Source organism: Channa argus, unplaced genomic scaffold (genome assembly GCF_033026475.1).
Source record: "Channa argus isolate prfri unplaced genomic scaffold, Channa argus male v1.0 Contig034, whole genome shotgun sequence".
Lineage (NCBI taxonomy): Eukaryota > Metazoa > Chordata > Actinopteri > Anabantiformes > Channidae > Channa > Channa argus.
The window spans coordinates 225,556-239,144 of NW_027125253.1; the positions used below are offsets into that span (position 1 = coordinate 225,556).

Here is a 13,589-nt window from a genome sequence, read left to right on the forward strand (position 1 = left end):
TAAGAACAACAAAATAAAAACAACACATATGGCCAGGACCGTAACATGGTCTACTAGTAATGAAGCACGATGGTTGACAAACCAATAAAGTAGCAAAACAGCAATGAAAGAACAAAATTTGATGAAAATATAGAACAATTTCTATGAATAAATAGGCAGTAACACCAGCTTGTGCTGCCCGTAAACCCAAGCAAAAAAGCTTACAGCACCTGGTATTCCCAGGCGGTCTTCCTACCAAGTACTAACCAGGCCCGGCTCCATTTGGCTGCCGAGATCGGACGAGATCGGGCGCTTAGAGAGCGGTGTGGCCGTAAGCTGCATTTGACATCATCAACAGCTCTTAAAAACGCTGGAGTAGCAGAATGCATGACACTTGCTAAGAAGAAGATAAATGTGGCAAAGTACAAAGTACTATAACTGTACTGGTCTGTTACGCCCTTGTCTAGGGGGTCAGGGTGCAACATACAAAGATAAATTAGCATGTTCCCTCTCCGATCCCCAAACCAAAATCCAGGATCGATATATTCCAACAGAATGATATTTATTTTAAACGAAAGAAAGTGTCAAACAAAACATGACACTACAACTCAGGGCGAACCAAGGCCATCATAATAAACAAAATAAGCCATTTCCCACAGAAAGTGCTAGCTAGCCTGATAGAAATAAACAAACCAAAAGACAGTCGCTAACCCTAACTCCCTAATGTGAAAACAGTCCAAAGAAAATTGCAGTTCACCCCTACAGATTTAATACTATTTACAAAATATACAATTTATAAACAAAACCACGGCACAAAACCTAACAATTCAAAAATGCTAAATAAGGTTTGGAAACCTAGAACAGCAAACAGGTGCTGATGCCAGAAAGAGCCTCGCTAGCTGTTGGGAACCGTACTTTTAAAACTCCAGGAAGTGTAGGATGGACCAATCAGCTTCCTGTACTTCCCCCAAATCCGGCCAATCAGGCAGGGCACCTATAAGAACAACAAAATAAAAACAACACATATGGCCAGGACCGTAACATGGTCTACTAGTAATGAAGCACGATGGTTGACAAACCAATAAAGTAGCAAAACAGCAATGAAAGAACAAAATTTGATGAAAATATAGAACAATTTCTATGAATAAATAGGCAGTAACACCAGCTTGTGCTGCCCGTAAACCCAAGCAAAAAAGCTTACAGCACCTGGTATTCCCAGGCGGTCTTCCTACCAAGTACTAACCAGGCCCGGCTCCATTTGGCTGCCGAGATCGGACGAGATCGGGCGCTTAGAGAGCAGTGTGGCCGTAAGCTGCATTTGACATCATCAACAGCTCTTAAAAACGCTGGAGAAGCAGAATGCATGACACTTGCTAAGAAGAAGATAAATGTGGCAAAGTACAAAGTACTATAACTGTACTGGTCTGTTACGCCCCTGTCTAGGGGGTCAGGGTGCAACATACAAAGACAAATTAGCATGTTCCCTCTCCGATCCCCAAACCAAAATCCAGGATCGAGATGTTCCAACAGAATGATATTTATTTTAAACGAAAGAAAGTGTCAAACAAAACATGACACTACAACTCAGGGCGAACCAAGGCCAACATAATAAACAAAATAAGCCATTTCCCACAGAAAGTGCTAGCTAGCCTGATAGAAATAAACAAACCAAAAGACAGTCGCTGACCCTAACTCCCTAATGTGAAAACAAGAGAAAACAATCAAAAGAAAATGGCAGTCCACCCCTACAGATTTAATACTATTTACAAAATATACAATTTATAAACAAAACCACGGCACAAAACCTAACAATTCAAAAATGCTAAATAAGGTTTGGAAAGCAAGAACAGCAAACAGGTGCTGCTGCCAGAAAGAGCCTCGCTAGCTGTTGGGAACCGTACTTTTAAAACTCCAGGAAGTGTAGGATGGACCAATCAGCTTCCTGTACTTCCCCCAAATCCGGCCAATCAGGCAGGGCACCTATAAGAACAACAAAATAAAAACAACACATATGGCCAGGACCGTAACATGGTCTACTAGTAATGAAGCACGATGGTTGACAAACCAATAAAGTAGCAAAACAGCAATGAGAGAACAAAATTTGATGAAAATATAGAACAATTTCTATGAATAAATAGGCAGTAACACCAGCTTGTGCTGCCCGTAAACCCAAGCAAAAAAGCTTACAGCACCTGGTATTCCCAGGCGGTCTTCCTACCAAGTACTAACCAGGCCCGGCTCTATTTGGCTGCCGAGATCGGACGAGATCGGGCGCTTAGAGAGCGGTGTGGCCGTAAGCTGCATTTGACATCATCAACAGCTCTTAAAAACGCTAGAGAAGCAGAATGCATGACACTTGCTAAGAAGAAGATAAATGTGGCAAAGTACAAAGTACTATAACTGTACTGGTCTGTTACGCCCCTGTCTAGGGGGTCAGGGTGCAACATACAAAGACAAATTAGCATGTTCCCTCTCCGATCCCCAAACCAAAATCCAGGATCGAGATGTTCCAACAGAATGATATTTATTTTAAACGAAAGAAAGTGTCAAACAAAACATGACACTACAACTCAGGGCGAACCAAGGCCAACATAATAAACAAAATAAGCCATTTCCCACAGAAAGTGCTAGCTAGCCTGATAGAAATAAACAAACCAAAAGACAGTCGCTGACCCTAACTCCCTAATGTGAAAACAAGAGAAAACAATCAAAAGAAAATGGCAGTCCACCCCTACAGATTTAATACTATTTACAAAATATACAATTTATAAACAAAACCACGGCACAAAACCTAACAATTCAAAAATGCTAAATAAGGTTTGGAAAGCAAGAACAGCAAACAGGTGCTGCTGCCAGAAAGAGCCTCGCTAGCTGTTGGGAACCGTACTTTTAAAACTCCAGGAAGTGTAGGATGGACCAATCAGCTTCCTGTACTTCCCCCAAATCCGGCCAATCAGGCAGGGCACCTATAAGAACAACAAAATAAAAACAACACATATGGCCAGGACCGTAACATGGTCTACTAGTAATGAAGCACGATGGTTGACAAACCAATAAAGTAGCAAAACAGCAATGAGAGAACAAAATTTGATGAAAATATAGAACAATTTCTATGAATAAATAGGCAGTAACACCAGCTTGTGCTGCCCGTAAACCCAAGCAAAAAAGCTTACAGCACCTGGTATTCCCAGGCGGTCTTCCTACCAAGTACTAACCAGGCCCGGCTCTATTTGGCTGCCGAGATCGGACGAGATCGGGCGCTTAGAGAGCGGTGTGGCCGTAAGCTGCATTTGACATCATCAACAGCTCTTAAAAACGCTAGAGAAGCAGAATGCATGACACTTGCTAAGAAGAAGATAAATGTGGCAAAGTACAAAGTACTATAACTGTACTGGTCTGTTACGCCCCTGTCTAGGGGGTCAGGGTGCAACATACAAAGATAAATTAGCATGTTCCCTCTCCGATCCCCAAACCAAAATCCAGGGTCGAGATGTTCCAACAGAATGATATTTATTTTAAACGAAAGAAAGTGTCAAACAAAACATGACACTACAACTCAGGGCGAACCAAGGCCAACATAATAAACAAAATAAGCCATTTCCCACAGAAAGTGCTAGCTAGCCTGATAGAAATAAACAAACCAAAAGACAGTCGCTAACCCTAACTCCCTAATGTGAAAACAAGAGAAAACAATCAAAAGAAAATGGCAGTCCACCCCTACAGATTTAATACTATTTACAAAATACACAATTTATAAACAAAACCACGGCACAAAACCTAACAATTCAAAAATGCTAAATAAGGTTTGGAAACCAAGAACAGCAAACAGGTGCTGATGCCAGAAAGAGCCTCGCTAGCTGTTGGGAACCGTACTTTTAAAACTCCAGCAAGTGTAGGATGGACCAATCAGCTTCCTGTACTTCCCCCAAATCCGGCCAATCAGGCAGGGCACCTATAAGAACAACAAAATAAAAACAACACATATGGCCAGGACCGTAACATGGTCTACTAGTAATGAAGCACGATGGTTGACAAACCAATAAAGTAACAAAACAGCAATGAGAGAACAAAATTTGATGAAAATATAGAACAATTTCTATGAATAAATAGGCAGTAACACCAGCTTGTGCTGCCCGTAAACCCAAGCAAAAAAGCTTACAGCACCTGGTATTCCCAGGCGGTCTTCCTACCAAGTACTAACAAGGCCCGGCCCTATTTGGCTGCCGAGATCGGACGAGATCGGGCGCTTAGAGAGCGGTGTGGCCGTAAGCTGCATTTGACATCATCAACAGCTCTTAAAAACGCTGGAGAAGCAGAATGCATGACACTTGCTAAGAAGAACATAAATGTGGCAAAGTACAAAGTACTATAACTGTACTGGTCTGTTACGCCCCTGTCTAGGGGGTCAGGGTGCAACATACAAAGATAAATTAGCATGTTCCCTCTCCGATCCCCAAACCAAAATCCAGGATCGAGATGTTCCAACAGAATGATATTTATTTTAAACGAAAGAAAGTGTCAAACAAAACATGACACTACAACTCAGGGCGAACCAAGGCCAACATAATAAACAAAATAATCCATTTCCCACAGAAAGTGCTAGCTAGCCTGATAGAAATAAACAAACCAAAAGACAGTCGCTAACCCTAACTCCCTAATGTGAAAACAGTCCAAAGAAAATGGCAGTTCACCCCTACAGATTTAATACTATTTACAAAATATACAATTTATAAACAAAACCACGGCACAAAACCTAACAATTCAAAAATGCTAAATAAGGTTTGGAAACCAAGAACAGCAAACAGGTGCTGATGCCAGAAAGAGCCTCGCTAGCTGTTGGGAACCGTACTTTTAAAACTCCAGGAAGTGTAGGATGGACCAATCAGCTTCCTGTACTGCCCCCCAATCCGGCCAATCAGGCAGGGCACCTATAAGAACAAGAAAAAAAAACAACACATATGGCCAGGACCGTAACATGGTCTACTAGTAATTAGGCACGATGGTTGGCAAACCAATAAAGTAGCAAAACAGCAATGAAAGAACAAAATTTGATGAAAATATAGAACAATTTCTATGAATAAATAGGCAGTAACACCAGCTTGTGCTGCCCGTAAACCCAAGCAAAAAAGCTTACAGCACCTGGTATTCCCAGGCGGTCTTCCTACCAAGTACTAACCAGGCCCGGCTCTATTTGGCTGCCGAGATCGGACGAGATCGGGCGCTTAGAGAGGGGTGTGGCCGTAAGCTGCATTTGACATCATCAACAGCTCTTAAAAACGCTGGAGAAGCAGAATGCATGACACTTGCTAAGAAGAAGATAAATGTGGCAAAGTACAAAGTACTATAACTGTACTGGTCTGTTACGCCCCTGTCTAGGGGGTCAGGGTGCAACATACAAAGATAAATTAGCATGTTCCCTCTCCGATCCCCAAACCAAAATCCAGGATCGAGATGTTCCAACAGAATGATATTTATTTTAAACGAAAGAAAGTGTCAAACAAAACATGACACTACAACTCAGGGCGAACCAAGGCCAACATAATAAACAAAATAAGCCATTTCCCACAGAAAGTGCTAGCTAGCCTGATAGAAATAAACAAACCAAAAGACAGTCGCTAACCCTAACTCCCTAATGTGAAAACAATCAAAAGAAAATGGCAGTCCACCCCTACAGATTTAATACTATTTACAAAATATACAATTTATAAACAAAACCACGGCACAAAACCTAACAATTCAAAAATGCTAAATAAGGTTTGGAAAGCAAGAACAGCAAACAGGTGCTGCTGCCAGAAAGAGCCTCGCTAGCTGTTGGGAACCGTACTTTTAAAACTCCAGGAAGTGTAGGATGGACCAATCAGCTTCCTGTACTTCCCCCAAATCCGGCCAATCAGGCAGGGCACCTATAAGAACAACAAAATAAAAACAACACATATGGCCAGGACCGTAACATGGTCTACTAGTAATGAAGCACGATGGTTGACAAACCAATAAAGTAGCAAAACAGCAATGAGAGAACAAAATTTGATGAAAATATAGAACAATTTCTATGAATAAATAGGCAGTAACACCAGCTTGTGCTGCCCGTAAACCCAAGCAAAAAAGCTTACAGCACCTGGTATTCCCAGGCGGTCTTCCTACCAAGTACTAACCAGGCCCGGCTCTATTTGGCTGCCGAGATCGGACGAGATCGGGCGCTTAGAGAGCGGTGTGGCCGTAAGCTGCATTTGACATCATCAACAGCTCTTAAAAACGCTAGAGAAGCAGAATGCATGACACTTGCTAAGAAGAAGATAAATGTGGCAAAGTACAAAGTACTATAACTGTAATGGTCTGTTACGCCCCTGTCTAGGGGGTCAGGGTGCAACATACAAAGATAAATTAGCATGTTCCCTCTCCGATCCCCAAACCAAAATCCAGGGTCGAGATGTTCCAACAGAATGATATTTATTTTAAACGAAAGAAAGTGTCAAACAAAACATGACACTACAACTCAGGGCGAACCAAGGCCAACATAATAAACAAAATAAGCCATTTCCCACAGAAAGTGCTAGCTAGCCTGATAGAAATAAACAAACCAAAAGACAGTCGCTGACCCTAACTCCCTAATGTGAAAACAAGAGAAAACAATCAAAAGAAAATGGCAGTCCACCCCTACAGATTTAATACTATTTACAAAATATACAATTTATAAACAAAACCACGGCACAAAACCTAACAATTCAAAAATGCTAAATAAGGTTTGGAAAGCAAGAACAGCAAACAGGTGCTGCTGCCAGAAAGAGCCTCGCTAGCTGTTGGGAACCGTACTTTTAAAACTCCAGCAAGTGTAGGATGGACCAATCAGCTTCCTGTACTTCCCCCAAATCCGGCCAATCAGGCAGGGCACCTATAAGAACAACAAAATAAAAACAACACATATGGCCAGGACCGTAACATGGTCTACTAGTAATGAAGCACGATGGTTGACAAACCAATAAAGTAGCAAAACAGCAATGAGAGAACAAAATTTGATGAAAATATAGAACAATTTCTATGAATAAATAGGCAGTAACACCAGCTTGTGCTGCCCGTAAACCCAAGCAAAAAAGCTTACAGCACCTGGTATTCCCAGGCGGTCTTCCTACCAAGTACTAACCAGGCCCGGCTCTATTTGGCTGCCGAGATCGGACGAGATCGGGCGCTTAGAGAGCGGTGTGGCCGTAAGCTGCATTTGACATCATCAACAGCTCTTAAAAACGCTAGAGAAGCAGAATGCATGACACTTGCTAAGAAGAAGATAAATGTGGCAAAGTACAAAGTACTATAACTGTACTGGTCTGTTACGCCCCTGTCTAGGGGGTCAGGGTGCAACATACAAAGATAAATTAGCATGTTCCCTCTCCGATCCCCAAACCAAAATCCAGGGTCGAGATGTTCCAACAGAATGATATTTATTTTAAACGAAAGAAAGTGTCAAACAAAACATGACACTACAACTCAGGGCGAACCAAGGCCAACATAATAAACAAAATAAGCCATTTCCCACAGAAAGTGCTAGCTAGCCTGATAGAAATAAACAAACCAAAAGACAGTCGCTAACCCTAACTCCCTAATGTGAAAACAAGAGAAAACAATCAAAAGAAAATGGCAGTCCACCCCTACAGATTTAATACTATTTACAAAATACACAATTTATAAACAAAACCACGGCACAAAACCTAACAATTCAAAAATGCTAAATAAGGTTTGGAAACCAAGAACAGCAAACAGGTGCTGATGCCAGAAAGAGCCTCGCTAGCTGTTGGGAACCGTACTTTTAAAACTCCAGCAAGTGTAGGATGGACCAATCAGCTTCCTGTACTTCCCCCAAATCCGGCCAATCAGGCAGGGCACCTATAAGAACAACAAAATAAAAACAACACATATGGCCAGGACCGTAACATGGTCTACTAGTAATGAAGCACGATGGTTGACAAACCAATAAAGTAACAAAACAGCAATGAGAGAACAAAATTTGATGAAAATATAGAACAATTTCTATGAATAAATAGGCAGTAACACCAGCTTGTGCTGCCCGTAAACCCAAGCAAAAAAGCTTACAGCACCTGGTATTCCCAGGCGGTCTTCCTACCAAGTACTAACAAGGCCCGGCCCTATTTGGCTGCCGAGATCGGACGAGATCGGGCGCTTAGAGAGCGGTGTGGCCGTAAGCTGCATTTGACATCATCAACAGCTCTTAAAAACGCTGGAGAAGCAGAATGCATGACACTTGCTAAGAAGAAGATAAATGTGGCAAAGTACAAAGTACTATAACTGTACTGGTCTGTTACGCCCCTGTCTAGGGGGTCAGGGTGCAACATACAAAGATAAATTAGCATGTTCCCTCTCCGATCCCCAAACCAAAATCCAGGATCGAGATGTTCCAACAGAATGATATTTATTTTAAACGAAAGAAAGTGTCAAACAAAACATGACACTACAACTCAGGGCGAACCAAGGCCAACATAATAAACAAAATAAGCCATTTCCCACAGAAAGTGCTAGCTAGCCTGATAGAAATAAACAAACCAAAAGACAGTCGCTAACCCTAACTCCCTAATGTGAAAACAATCAAAAGAAAATGGCAGTCCACCCCTACAGATTTAATACTATTTACAAAATATACAATTTATAAACAAAACCACGGCACAAAACCTAACAATTCAAAAATGCTAAATAAGGTTTGGAAAGCAAGAACAGCAAACAGGTGCTGCTGCCAGAAAGAGCCTCGCTAGCTGTTGGGAACCGTACTTTTAAAACTCCAGGAAGTGTAGGATGGACCAATCAGCTTCCTGTACTTCCCCCAAATCCGGCCAATCAGGCAGGGCACCTATAAGAACAACAAAATAAAAACAACACATATGGCCAGGACCGTAACATGGTCTACTAGTAATGAAGCACGATGGTTGACAAACCAATAAAGTAGCAAAACAGCAATGAGAGAACAAAATTTGATGAAAATATAGAACAATTTCTATGAATAAATAGGCAGTAACACCAGCTTGTGCTGCCCGTAAACCCAAGCAAAAAAGCTTACAGCACCTGGTATTCCCAGGCGGTCTTCCTACCAAGTACTAACCAGGCCCGGCTCTATTTGGCTGCCGAGATCGGACGAGATCGGGCGCTTAGAGAGCGGTGTGGCCGTAAGCTGCATTTGACATCATCAACAGCTCTTAAAAACGCTAGAGAAGCAGAATGCATGACACTTGCTAAGAAGAAGATAAATGTGGCAAAGTACAAAGTACTATAACTGTACTGGTCTGTTACGCCCCTGTCTAGGGGGTCAGGGTGCAACATACAAAGATAAATTAGCATGTTCCCTCTCCGATCCCCAAACCAAAATCCAGGGTCGAGATGTTCCAACAGAATGATATTTATTTTAAACGAAAGAAAGTGTCAAACAAAACATGACACTACAACTCAGGGCGAACCAAGGCCAACATAATAAACAAAATAAGCCATTTCCCACAGAAAGTGCTAGCTAGCCTGATAGAAATAAACAAACCAAAAGACAGTCGCTAACCCTAACTCCCTAATGTGAAAACAAGAGAAAACAATCAAAAGAAAATGGCAGTCCACCCCTACAGATTTAATACTATTTACAAAATACACAATTTATAAACAAAACCACGGCACAAAACCTAACAATTCAAAAATGCTAAATAAGGTTTGGAAACCAAGAACAGCAAACAGGTGCTGATGCCAGAAAGAGCCTCGCTAGCTGTTGGGAACCGTACTTTTAAAACTCCAGCAAGTGTAGGATGGACCAATCAGCTTCCTGTACTTCCCCCAAATCCGGCCAATCAGGCAGGGCACCTATAAGAACAACAAAATAAAAACAACACATATGGCCAGGACCGTAACATGGTCTACTAGTAATGAAGCACGATGGTTGACAAACCAATAAAGTAACAAAACAGCAATGAGAGAACAAAATTTGATGAAAATATAGAACAATTTCTATGAATAAATAGGCAGTAACACCAGCTTGTGCTGCCCGTAAACCCAAGCAAAAAAGCTTACAGCACCTGGTATTCCCAGGCGGTCTTCCTACCAAGTACTAACAAGGCCCGGCCCTATTTGGCTGCCGAGATCGGACGAGATCGGGCGCTTAGAGAGCGGTGTGGCCGTAAGCTGCATTTGACATCATCAACAGCTCTTAAAAACGCTGGAGAAGCAGAATGCATGACACTTGCTAAGAAGAACATAAATGTGGCAAAGTACAAAGTACTATAACTGTACTGGTCTGTTACGCCCCTGTCTAGGGGGTCAGGGTGCAACATACAAAGATAAATTAGCATGTTCCCTCTCCGATCCCCAAACCAAAATCCAGGATCGAGATGTTCCAACAGAATGATATTTATTTTAAACGAAAGAAAGTGTCAAACAAAACATGACACTACAACTCAGGGCGAACCAAGGCCAACATAATAAACAAAATAAGCCATTTCCCACAGAAAGTGCTAGCTAGCCTGATAGAAATAAACAAACCAAAAGACAGTCGCTAACCCTAACTCCCTAATGTGAAAACAGTCCAAAGAAAATGGCAGTTCACCCCTACAGATTTAATACTATTTACAAAATATACAATTTATAAACAAAACCACGGCACAAAACCTAACAATTCAAAAATGCTAAATAAGGTTTGGAAACCAAGAACAGCAAACAGGTGCTGATGCCAGAAAGAGCCTCGCTAGCTGTTGGGAACCGTACTTTTAAAACTCCAGGAAGTGTAGGATGGACCAATCAGCTTCCTGTACTGCCCCCCAATCCGGCCAATCAGGCAGGGCACCTATAAGAACAAGAAAAAAAAACAACACATATGGCCAGGACCGTAACATGGTCTACTAGTAATTAGGCACGATGGTTGGCAAACCAATAAAGTAGCAAAACAGCAATGAAAGAACAAAATTTGATGAAAATATAGAACAATTTCTATGAATAAATAGGCAGTAACACCAGCTTGTGCTGCCCGTAAACCCAAGCAAAAAAGCTTACAGCACCTGGTATTCCCAGGCGGTCTTCCTACCAAGTACTAACCAGGCCCGGCTCTATTTGGCTGCCGAGATCGGACGAGATCGGGCGCTTAGAGAGGGGTGTGGCCGTAAGCTGCATTTGACATCATCAACAGCTCTTAAAAACGCTGGAGAAGCAGAATGCATGACACTTGCTAAGAAGAAGATAAATGTGGCAAAGTACAAAGTACTATAACTGTACTGGTCTGTTACGCCCCTGTCTAGGGGGTCAGGGTGCAACATACAAAGATAAATTAGCATGTTCCCTCTCCGATCCCCAAACCAAAATCCAGGATCGAGATGTTCCAACAGAATGATATTTATTTTAAACGAAAGAAAGTGTCAAACAAAACATGACACTACAACTCAGGGCGAACCAAGGCCAACATAATAAACAAAATAAGCCATTTCCCACAGAAAGTGCTAGCTAGCCTGATAGAAATAAACAAACCAAAAGACAGTCGCTAACCCTAACTCCCTAATGTGAAAACAATCAAAAGAAAATGGCAGTCCACCCCTACAGATTTAATACTATTTACAAAATATACAATTTATAAACAAAACCACGGCACAAAACCTAACAATTCAAAAATGCTAAATAAGGTTTGGAAAGCAAGAACAGCAAACAGGTGCTGCTGCCAGAAAGAGCCTCGCTAGCTGTTGGGAACCGTACTTTTAAAACTCCAGGAAGTGTAGGATGGACCAATCAGCTTCCTGTACTTCCCCCAAATCCGGCCAATCAGGCAGGGCACCTATAAGAACAACAAAATAAAAACAACACATATGGCCAGGACCGTAACATGGTCTACTAGTAATGAAGCACGATGGTTGACAAACCAATAAAGTAGCAAAACAGCAATGAGAGAACAAAATTTGATGAAAATATAGAACAATTTCTATGAATAAATAGGCAGTAACACCAGCTTGTGCTGCCCGTAAACCCAAGCAAAAAAGCTTACAGCACCTGGTATTCCCAGGCGGTCTTCCTACCAAGTACTAACCAGGCCCGGCTCTATTTGGCTGCCGAGATCGGACGAGATCGGGCGCTTAGAGAGCGGTGTGGCCGTAAGCTGCATTTGACATCATCAACAGCTCTTAAAAACGCTAGAGAAGCAGAATGCATGACACTTGCTAAGAAGAAGATAAATGTGGCAAAGTACAAAGTACTATAACTGTAATGGTCTGTTACGCCCCTGTCTAGGGGGTCAGGGTGCAACATACAAAGATAAATTAGCATGTTCCCTCTCCGATCCCCAAACCAAAATCCAGGGTCGAGATGTTCCAACAGAATGATATTTATTTTAAACGAAAGAAAGTGTCAAACAAAACATGACACTACAACTCAGGGCGAACCAAGGCCAACATAATAAACAAAATAAGCCATTTCCCACAGAAAGTGCTAGCTAGCCTGATAGAAATAAACAAACCAAAAGACAGTCGCTGACCCTAACTCCCTAATGTGAAAACAAGAGAAAACAATCAAAAGAAAATGGCAGTCCACCCCTACAGATTTAATACTATTTACAAAATATACAATTTATAAACAAAACCACGGCACAAAACCTAACAATTCAAAAATGCTAAATAAGGTTTGGAAAGCAAGAACAGCAAACAGGTGCTGCTGCCAGAAAGAGCCTCGCTAGCTGTTGGGAACCGTACTTTTAAAACTCCAGCAAGTGTAGGATGGACCAATCAGCTTCCTGTACTTCCCCCAAATCCGGCCAATCAGGCAGGGCACCTATAAGAACAACAAAATAAAAACAACACATATGGCCAGGACCGTAACATGGTCTACTAGTAATGAAGCACGATGGTTGACAAACCAATAAAGTAGCAAAACAGCAATGAGAGAACAAAATTTGATGAAAATATAGAACAATTTCTATGAATAAATAGGCAGTAACACCAGCTTGTGCTGCCCGTAAACCCAAGCAAAAAAGCTTACAGCACCTGGTATTCCCAGGCGGTCTTCCTACCAAGTACTAACCAGGCCCGGCTCTATTTGGCTGCCGAGATCGGACGAGATCGGGCGCTTAGAGAGCGGTGTGGCCGTAAGCTGCATTTGACATCATCAACAGCTCTTAAAAACGCTAGAGAAGCAGAATGCATGACACTTGCTAAGAAGAAGATAAATGTGGCAAAGTACAAAGTACTATAACTGTACTGGTCTGTTACGCCCCTGTCTAGGGGGTCAGGGTGCAACATACAAAGATAAATTAGCATGTTCCCTCTCCGATCCCCAAACCAAAATCCAGGGTCGAGATGTTCCAACAGAATGATATTTATTTTAAACGAAAGAAAGTGTCAAACAAAACATGACACTACAACTCAGGGCGAACCAAGGCCAACATAATAAACAAAATAAGCCATTTCCCACAGAAAGTGCTAGCTAGCCTGATAGAAATAAACAAACCAAAAGACAGTCGCTAACCCTAACTCCCTAATGTGAAAACAAGAGAAAACAATCAAAAGAAAATGGCAGTCCACCCCTACAGATTTAATACTATTTACAAAATACACAATTTATAAACAAAACCACGGCACAAAACCTAACAATTCAAAAATGCTAAATAA

General features: G+C 41.7%; 14 pseudogenes; all 14 read right to left on the minus strand.

Annotated features, from left to right (window-relative positions):
- Positions 1-197: 197 nt before the first annotated feature.
- On the minus strand, positions 198-316 carry LOC137117228 (5S ribosomal RNA; annotated as a pseudogene).
- An 857-nt stretch (positions 317-1,173) lies between these two features.
- Positions 1,174-1,292, minus strand: LOC137117324 (5S ribosomal RNA; annotated as a pseudogene).
- An 867-nt stretch (positions 1,293-2,159) lies between these two features.
- On the minus strand, positions 2,160-2,278 carry LOC137117154 (5S ribosomal RNA; annotated as a pseudogene).
- An 867-nt stretch (positions 2,279-3,145) lies between these two features.
- LOC137117155 (5S ribosomal RNA) lies at positions 3,146-3,264 on the minus strand (annotated as a pseudogene).
- Positions 3,265-4,131: 867 nt separating this feature from the next.
- LOC137117382 (5S ribosomal RNA) lies at positions 4,132-4,250 on the minus strand (annotated as a pseudogene).
- Positions 4,251-5,106: 856 nt separating this feature from the next.
- Positions 5,107-5,225, minus strand: LOC137117235 (5S ribosomal RNA; annotated as a pseudogene).
- An 857-nt stretch (positions 5,226-6,082) lies between these two features.
- Positions 6,083-6,201, minus strand: LOC137117156 (5S ribosomal RNA; annotated as a pseudogene).
- An 867-nt stretch (positions 6,202-7,068) lies between these two features.
- LOC137117157 (5S ribosomal RNA) lies at positions 7,069-7,187 on the minus strand (annotated as a pseudogene).
- An 867-nt stretch (positions 7,188-8,054) lies between these two features.
- Positions 8,055-8,173, minus strand: LOC137117383 (5S ribosomal RNA; annotated as a pseudogene).
- An 857-nt stretch (positions 8,174-9,030) lies between these two features.
- LOC137117158 (5S ribosomal RNA) lies at positions 9,031-9,149 on the minus strand (annotated as a pseudogene).
- Positions 9,150-10,016: 867 nt separating this feature from the next.
- LOC137117384 (5S ribosomal RNA) lies at positions 10,017-10,135 on the minus strand (annotated as a pseudogene).
- Positions 10,136-10,991: 856 nt separating this feature from the next.
- LOC137117236 (5S ribosomal RNA) lies at positions 10,992-11,110 on the minus strand (annotated as a pseudogene).
- Positions 11,111-11,967: 857 nt separating this feature from the next.
- LOC137117159 (5S ribosomal RNA) lies at positions 11,968-12,086 on the minus strand (annotated as a pseudogene).
- An 867-nt stretch (positions 12,087-12,953) lies between these two features.
- On the minus strand, positions 12,954-13,072 carry LOC137117160 (5S ribosomal RNA; annotated as a pseudogene).
- Between the last annotated feature and the right edge of the window lie 517 nt (positions 13,073-13,589).